The sequence below is a fragment of the Meleagris gallopavo genome, chromosome 5, assembly GCF_000146605.3.
Source record: "Meleagris gallopavo isolate NT-WF06-2002-E0010 breed Aviagen turkey brand Nicholas breeding stock chromosome 5, Turkey_5.1, whole genome shotgun sequence".
Lineage (NCBI taxonomy): Eukaryota > Metazoa > Chordata > Aves > Galliformes > Phasianidae > Meleagris > Meleagris gallopavo.
The window spans coordinates 25,539,211-25,547,430 of NC_015015.2; the positions used below are offsets into that span (position 1 = coordinate 25,539,211).

Sequence of the window (8,220 nt, forward strand, 5' to 3'; positions counted from 1 at the left end):
GTGAGCGCGGCGGCGGGGCGGGCCGGGGCTTCCCTCGGGGATCTCGTTCTGCTCCGCTTCGGTGCTGTTCGCCTGCTTGGGGCGCGGCTGGGAGGCGGCAGGCGGGTCGAGCAACTGTTACGTGGTAGTAACAGAAGTACGTGCGCGTTGCTGTTAGCTGGTTTCTTCATTCAGGCCGTGCTTTCATAATTATAAATGCCAGATCTTGTGCTTTTGAGCATAAATGCCAATTCTTTTTGGGATCAGAACTTCTAGATCTATACTTTGGCTTTGGACAGAACCAGTTTCTCTCTGGACTGACTTTGCACAGAAGATTTCAAGCATAATATGTATACGTTTCAAAAATTTCCATGTGGATGAGATTCTGCTTTACTTCATACTGCTGCATACACAGAACAAATCTGAGTGGCAGGATGAGCTGCTTTGAATGTGGCAGCCTTAAGGTTAGAATTATATATTTCAAATGGGAGCAGAGTCTGAGTGGCAGAGTTTTTGTTTGTTTGTTTTTAAAGTCTGTAGCCTAAACATTCAACATTAAGGTCCCTCAAAGCAATGACTCCCCAGGCCACCTGATACAAAGCACCAGGTATAGGGACCTGGGTAGAATTTACGCTGTGTTCATCTTGGCTTGTGCAGCTGTATTGCCACACATACAAATACTTCACTCTGGTTTTTTGAGGTGTCCTATAGTTATGTGCTCTTAGTTCTAGTGACTCCACGCTGGCTATATGCTCTTACTCTGTTTCTAGATCCTTTCTGCTAAATAAATCTTATCAGCCATTGCTTTCTAAATCTCTGTTCCTGTTTCATCCCAACATTATCTTATACTTAGAATCGTATTAATTGTTTTGAGTTCGAAAGGACATCAAATGTCATCCTCTGCAATGAACAGGGACGACTACAGCTTTATCAGGATGCTGTTTGTGGTTGCTTCTCTTCCTTAGTTTTTTTTTTCCTGCAAGGTATTTAATAGCATAGCTCCCCTTTAGCAAATGAAAAATCTCAGTGACTGTGCAGACAAATGTTGCAGTTCCTGCTGAAACAGGGCCTGGTTTTCTTGTTATGACTTCTGAAAACCACCTAGATATTCAATAAGTCTTTAAGCAGAAGAGTTAGTGTACCTGTGTAAAGACACAGCCTGGCAACACTTTCACAGTGGGCTAGAGAGTCTATATATTTAGGAATGGGCTGGGGTGGAATTTAAATATGCAATAATTGCAAAATGAATGCCTATTTTCCCAGCATTCTTGGTGCTATGCTAACAAGTGGGGCAGGCTTGAATGTCCACAGCTCTCCAGCCTGGGATAGCACCCAGCTTTGGAATATAACATGCTTACGTTTGTATCTGGAGTACAAGTGAGATTCTCATGTTCAATAATCAGAAGGAGGGAGTGTGAGTGAGGGAAACAGCTGCATGTCTCTGGCACTGCGCTTTGCATGCTGACCCTTGTTGTGTAACCTCAGTGCTCCAGAAGTTTGAATCCATTTCAGGAGGTGGGCATTTATTTAGCTGGGAAAAGAGTTAGGTAGTGAATTATTCCAAGTGTATAAATAGAGTAAGGAAATCCATCGCTTGTCTGATATGAGAGTGATCTTAAGGAATAAGCACCTCTCACCCATAATGAATGCAAGTGTATTTCAGACCATTCTGTGCTGTCTTTTTCCTTCTCCCTAAAGGGATTTTGCCAATGGCTCTGTCTAGAAGGATGACTAGAGTGGATGATTGTGATTGCTAAAAAAAATATTGCTATGTGGAGAGAGAAAATGCTTTAATAAAAAGAGCTCAGAGAAGAACTAACCAGTGGCTAGGAGAGAGTAAGAAGCTATTGCAGGGCCAAAGGGGAGTGGCAAAGAATGGAGGATAGTTATATTTGCTGGTACCATTTCTGAAGGATTGTACATAAGGTAAGAATCAGTCCTGGGGCTCTATTCTGTGGCCGTTGGCTTCACTTAGTTCCTGGAAGCTGAATTCCCACTGCTTGTGTTTGGTAGCAAGATGCTGATGCCTGCAGGAGCCAGACAGGAAGAATCTCCCCTAAGAAAATAATTTAGTAAAGTATTCTACTTTGTGCAAGCTGGAGTATTGCAGCAGCAGCTGTAATATTGCTCCTTGTAAATTTTTTTACTCTAAGAGAATTGTTCTAATGCTTTTAGATCGTATTTCATGAGGACTTTAGCTGTAGACACCAGATGGGAGGGAGCATTTTGCTGCATGTGAGATGGACAAACCCTTTGGGTTTTTCAATTAAGTGAGAATTCAGCACATGGAAGACACAGACCTTAGTAGGTGACCAGTCTTATTTCTAATTCTACAAAATTCTGCTCTGTTTAAAAACTGTTGTGCTCAATTACTCTCAAAAATGATAGATACCAAAAAGTCTAAATGTTATGAGGTCTCTGAGGTACCTTCAGATATGTCTGATGGCTTCTCTCTCTCTCTCTCTCTTTCTCTTTCTTTTTCTGATGTTGAACGTGCTGGTGTTTTTTTCAGAATTAGGTGCTGGGATGCTCTTAGCTGGTTGACCTTTAAAACTTTAAAAAAAGATTGTGGAAGAAATAGGAAGGTGTGGCACTTGGATCTTCTGCGCGTGGCACAGATGGCTTTGTGAGCTTCGTGTGATGATGCGTTTAGATTTCTGTTTGACTCCCAAAACTTGGGTAGCAAATTCTTTCTATCCTGCATCCCTGAGATCTGGAGATGGAGTAAATAATATTATACGTGTGAGTACTACTTGTAGCAATGCAGTGGCATACCAGGTAACAGGCTTGAGACACTATAGCCTACTTGAGCTCACTGGTAACTGCTATTAACTATGATTTTTGGAGGGATGCTTGTCTAATATTACATTTGTAGGTATTGATATAAATCAGAAGCAATGATGCTGATGAAATTAATAGTTCTATATATGCAATGTACATCAGGATGAGAGTCTGGCTTGTATGTGTATATACATACATACATACACACACAAATAGACACAAATGTTGAAATCTTGCACTACACAGTCTTTCTTGGAGTTGAACAAGGACTCTACAGAATAGTCCTAGAAATAGTCTAACAAGCAGCACCAGTAGTAGCAAAAATGTGGGCCTTGCACCAAATACTATCCCATCAGCCACTTTCTTAGAATTTCATAATAATCTGACATTCGTAGCTACTCTCTGTTGAGGCAGCACTATAACAGCATCAACAAAGGCCTGTCACCTCTAGCAAAAGACTGAGCTTTTGTAGAAAAATTGTCATACTGGCTTAGATGTGCTGCAGAAACGGATGGGGCAAGAGCTGCAAGGCAGTGCTTCCTGTTGCAGTAGGGCCTCTCTATTAGCAGGTGTCCTTGACACCAAAACTGTTCCACCCCTGTTTAACACGCCCCAAACAACAACAGAACGTTGCAGCCCCAACAAATAGCTCTCCACCCTTAGTGAAGCTGTTTTTATATAAGATATTTTACCAAAACAGCTATCTCTGTGTAGGAGTATCAGTAAAATTGTGAAGGAGGTACTTCTGGTCTGAGAGCCTGTTTGGATTAGGGAAATATGTATCAAATTAACTCCATGGGTACAAGTTGTTGAGGAGATTTAGGGGCAGGAAAATCAGGGCTGGCTTTGCTATGGCTTTGTGGCTTTAATTGCTATTACTTTAATAAATTCCTGGGATCAATTTTGTGTTATCCCAGCACCTTGTGTCCACTGAGATTTCCAAGAGTCTGCCAACTTTAAAGGCAGCCTTGACCTAAACTGGTATTTAAACAGGTCGGTCAGTGCCGTTCTGTTGTTTCCCTCCTCTACCAAAATAAAGAACATAGAAACAATTTCAGGACACTTTTAAAGCTCCTTCTATTTAGCAGGGTTTTAAAAGATAACTAAACCACGAGCATCCTATTCCCCTTTACTTGTGTTTTCCTCTGGTGTTTGGCCAATCAATGCAATAAAATGAGCTTAATGCCTTCTTTACCCCCTCACTAATTCCAAACTGCTGTTTACATGGATTGTTTTCCTTTCCACCTTCACCAATACATCAAGTTTTATTTTTCTTATCCTGAACTTTTACACAGAGAAAGATATTTTGAGTTATATGGTGGCAAGATTTCAGTCTTCCTTTAGTACCAGAATTCTTTTGGAAGTAAGAGAACAAAAAAGAAGGGAAGGAAAGAGAAAGTAAAGTTGCAACACAGTAATTTTGTATTTCTATGGAAAAAGAGCTGACAGCACTGAAAGTTTTGTTAAATACTGACAATAAATATAAATATTAATAAAAATGTTGTAAGGTGAGAAATTTTCAGGTTAAGTTTAATTTCCACTGTAGTGTAACTGCTTTATGTGCTGCAAAAGTAACCTGTTTTAACAGACTTCCAATAGCAACTGTTCCCTTAGCCCTGTAAGATCTGAAATATATTTTACAACTAACAAAATAAGTCCAAATGTTGAAAGAAAACAGGTTATTGTTCTCCAGCTATATCTGCACAGCTCAATTCTGCCTGCAGTTTAAATAAATATAAAAAAACCTTCACAGGGGAGCCACCGGATAGTCACAGTCAGATATTCATTCCTTTCTCTGGGGTGGTACCATAAATAATGAAGTAAAGGTGAACCTCTTCCAATCAAGAGCTAAATTCCAAGTTAATGCTCTTTGAACAAATTTGGCAATGTTTTTTTGTGAGTTGTCATTTTTTTTTTTTCAGGTAGAGTTTCACCGTGATTCATTGGTGAAATATATGCTCAATCCAAACGTTAAACCTGTCTAAGAACCATCATAATTACAGTGTGTCCTCGGTGCTTGTGGGAAAGAAGACAGAGCGCAGAATTAAAACTTTGCGAAGTCAGAATGAGGCCTGCAATGAAGCTAGCCCTGAGGTTTCAAAAAGCTGTTGCTGTAGCTATGTAGGGGAATTTTGCTTTTAAGAAAGCAAGAAAAAAAAATAAAACTGGAGGCCACCTTTTAAGAATGCGATTGCCAAAGTTACAAAGAATGAATCATTGGCGCCGATTTTTACGTTGCGTAGCTCCGTAGTTATCTTTGTTATGCTGACTGTGTCAGATTGCTGGTGATGTGTCTGCAGAGGGCTGCTGTTGAGTCTGTAACATTGACACCCTGATACTGTCCTCTCCTCTTTCAGCTAATTCAACTATTGAGAAAGATCAAAGAAAAGGAGGAGGAGGGCTGACAAGAACCAGTGTATGAGATGCCTGCAAAGCTTTAAATAAATAAAAGGGAGTTAAGACTTCAAATTTGTTGCAGGATATCTGGGGATGTGGGGCCCTGTTTTGCTTTTACAAATTAAGTCTTCTCTCACAGAGCATGCTATCATGCTTATATCTTTGTGAATCCCGTCGTTTGAATATGAATAAGTTTGAGCAAAGCACAGTTGTATATTACTAGGCATATCTGGAAATATTAAAGCTAAAAAAACCCCTGTGGCTTCTGGTAGACTACCAACTGCTGCTTTTGTTTCCCTGCATAGCAAAATTAGATTAGTGGCTTTCAGTGTTAGTATCTAGTTTGTTTCACTTTCCAATTCACAAGAGTTGAGGAATGTGTAAGCAAGAGCCTAACCTTGCCTCCCTCCAGAAAAGAACAACTCTACATGAAAACTTAAGATAAAAGGGAAAATTGGAGACAATGAGCGGTGAAAGGTTTCACAGTGAAAGGTTCCTCAGCTGAAATAAGGCTTTGTGGGCCAAGCAGGAATGTTTTTGACCACTTGCAGAAAGTAGCAATGTATTTGGATTAACATTTGAGATAGGGGTAGTTCAGGATGGTCACGATATGATCTCTGTGACGCTTCCAGCACAGTGGAAAGGACCCTGTTTTTCTCCTACTTGCTTTCCATGTGCCGGGAGGTGAGGATGTGGGTTGTGCCTTCTGAAGATCTGCTTGCTCCTGCCCTATGGGATCAGAGTGCTTTAGGCATCATGCTAATGCCAGAGATTTTACTGTGTTATGTCAAAATCTACCTTCCATTTTTAATGGTGAGAGTTGGCTGTCCAAGCAGTTGGCAACCATTTATTAAAAATAAACCTATATTATCTTTCTTTAATGCTAAATGTTTTTACAGTGCGTATATTTCCTTGAAGCCTCCTTGGACTGTTTTTGGTAGGTCTGAATCAACTATCAGAAGTTATTGGGAATGTAAAAATCGTGAAGTTGGAACTCAGTGGATATGGAAGTGAGGTATTTCAGATGTGTGGGCCTTGAATTGATGCTCATGCGTGGTTTAGATCCACATTAACAGTATTGATTAGTGACTTACGGTAGCCCAAAACCAGAAGACAAATGAATCTAAAACCTTAGTTTGTGAATGATCAGTTGATGATGGAGTGCTGTGTGTGTGTGGATATGGAGCTCTCTGTGATATGGTTTGTTTTATTAATAACATTTTGTAACGGCTCTCTTCCTTTCAACTAGTAAATCAGTGAATAAGTTACGTAGGTCGCTGTGTGTGTGCCGTCAGTCAGTGCTCTGTGCCTTCTTTACAGCTAAACCAGTAAACTAAATGCTGCTCAGGCCTCCATGAAACGTGCTATTGGAAAGCTAGGTGTGAGCGAGATTGAATGTCTCCATCTGCAGAGATAGAGCAGGAATGGGCCCTGGTGCGGCCGCTCTGCACTCGGCCTGCTGGGACCCCTCTGAGCAGGATGGCTCTGATGCTCCCCTGGCCGGTAGCTGTGGTGGTTATCGCTGCCTGCTGTGCCTGCTGGTGGCTGATACAGGCCCAGTGCCCATGTGGAAGGAGCAGCAAGGGAGGGAGGGCTGTTGCAAGAGCAGGAGAAAACCGCACTCCCCGCAGAGTGTGCCGAGATCTCTGTGCCTGCAGAGCAGGAATGGGCCTTTATCTCCATCCAAAAAGGGTCAGAGAGGCTTGTTACGCTTCTGAAAATGACCTCAAACAAGTTTGTTTTGTTTTAATTCTCTCAAAGCGTCACCATTTTGTATTAGGGTATCTCAGGACTTCCTAGAGCACAGCCGGATGTTGGTGCCTTCCCTCAGCAGCCTAACGCTGCCTCCAGTTCTGCAGCACTGTGTGGTTTTGGGCTGATTTTCTTGTCACATGAAGCAAAGGAGTTGCTGTCCCTCACTTGGATATTTGGCCGTCCGGGGGTAAATGGTAACGTTTGGATCATTTTTGTTACTGAGTGAATAGCACAACAGTGCATCAAACCAGAAATCTTTGTGGCAGTGGGGTATGATTCAGGTCACTGGTCGAGGGTCACCAGTTCAGGTGCATGCAGACCCATTCATTTCTGTGCAGCATGTACAGCAACGTGTGCTTGTGAGAACTCGGCAGTTTGTGGTTAGCTTTTCCTGTGAACAGTGTGAGTACTGAACACGGGTTTCTGCAGTTACAGTCAATGTCACCTGGACCACTACCAGACAAAATAATATAATGTAATATGATGATGGAAACGTTCTTAAAGATTGCTTCCCAGAACCGTGGTTAGGATACATCTCGGCAGTCTGGCGACTCTCCAGCTGACAGGAAGCTTATTTCTCCTGTAACCAAATGGCTTGGATGGGGGAGATGGTTCCCTCTGGGCGCACACAGTGGGCAAGTTGGCCTTGGAGCTGGAGCAGGTGGTGCTTTGGGAAGGGAGGACCCGAGGCATGCTAAGGAGGGCTTAACTTCCGGCAAACCTCCTGAATCCTGTATGAATGGGAAAGCGATGCATTGCTCTTTCCCCTTCTTATCTGCATTTAATAATTTCTGTACCTCTCTGTTCTCCATCTCTCATCCTTTTCTCTGCTGCCCACACATTAGAAAGTTTTATTTTGACAAACAGTTGGGAAAGATTTTGTTTTTCTGTACTTGCAGAGCTCATCCCATGAGCCCAGCAATTGCTGTTTTCTCTCTGTTACACCTGAACATCTCTCAAACATTTACTTCCATTCTTTCATTAAGCTGTAGGACAGGCTAGCTCCGTAGGCGCCTGTCTTGCTCTTGTGACGGGGGAATGCTTTAACTGCCCATAGTTGAGTTTCATCCGGTTATATGAATGCGAGGAGAGGAGAGGCAGGCGTCGTTGTTGTTTCTGGTTGAACAGAGGTGCCCGAAAGGAAAGGTGTCCTCCAGGAGAGACGGCTGCCGCAGGGCGAGGCGAAGCTCCTGGCTCGGACCGTGTCCGCCTCACGCGGTGTAACTGCATCCACTCCGGCGATTTGCCTCCGCGTCCGCAGCCTCCTTCGGTCGCTCGGCCGAGCTCCACAACTCCTCCCGAGCCCCT

General features: G+C 42.6%; 1 long non-coding RNA gene across 1 annotated transcript in view; it reads left to right on the top strand.

The window, feature by feature from the left end:
- Positions 1–7,007, top strand: part of LOC116216668 — a 19,499-nt gene extending 12,492 nt beyond the window's left edge. Inside the window, exon 3 of the long non-coding RNA XR_004159907.1 lies at positions 4,683–7,007. This is a non-coding gene — a long non-coding RNA (uncharacterized LOC116216668). The remainder of the gene's footprint in view (positions 1–4,682) is intronic.
- The last annotated feature ends 1,213 nt before the right edge of the window (positions 7,008–8,220 follow it).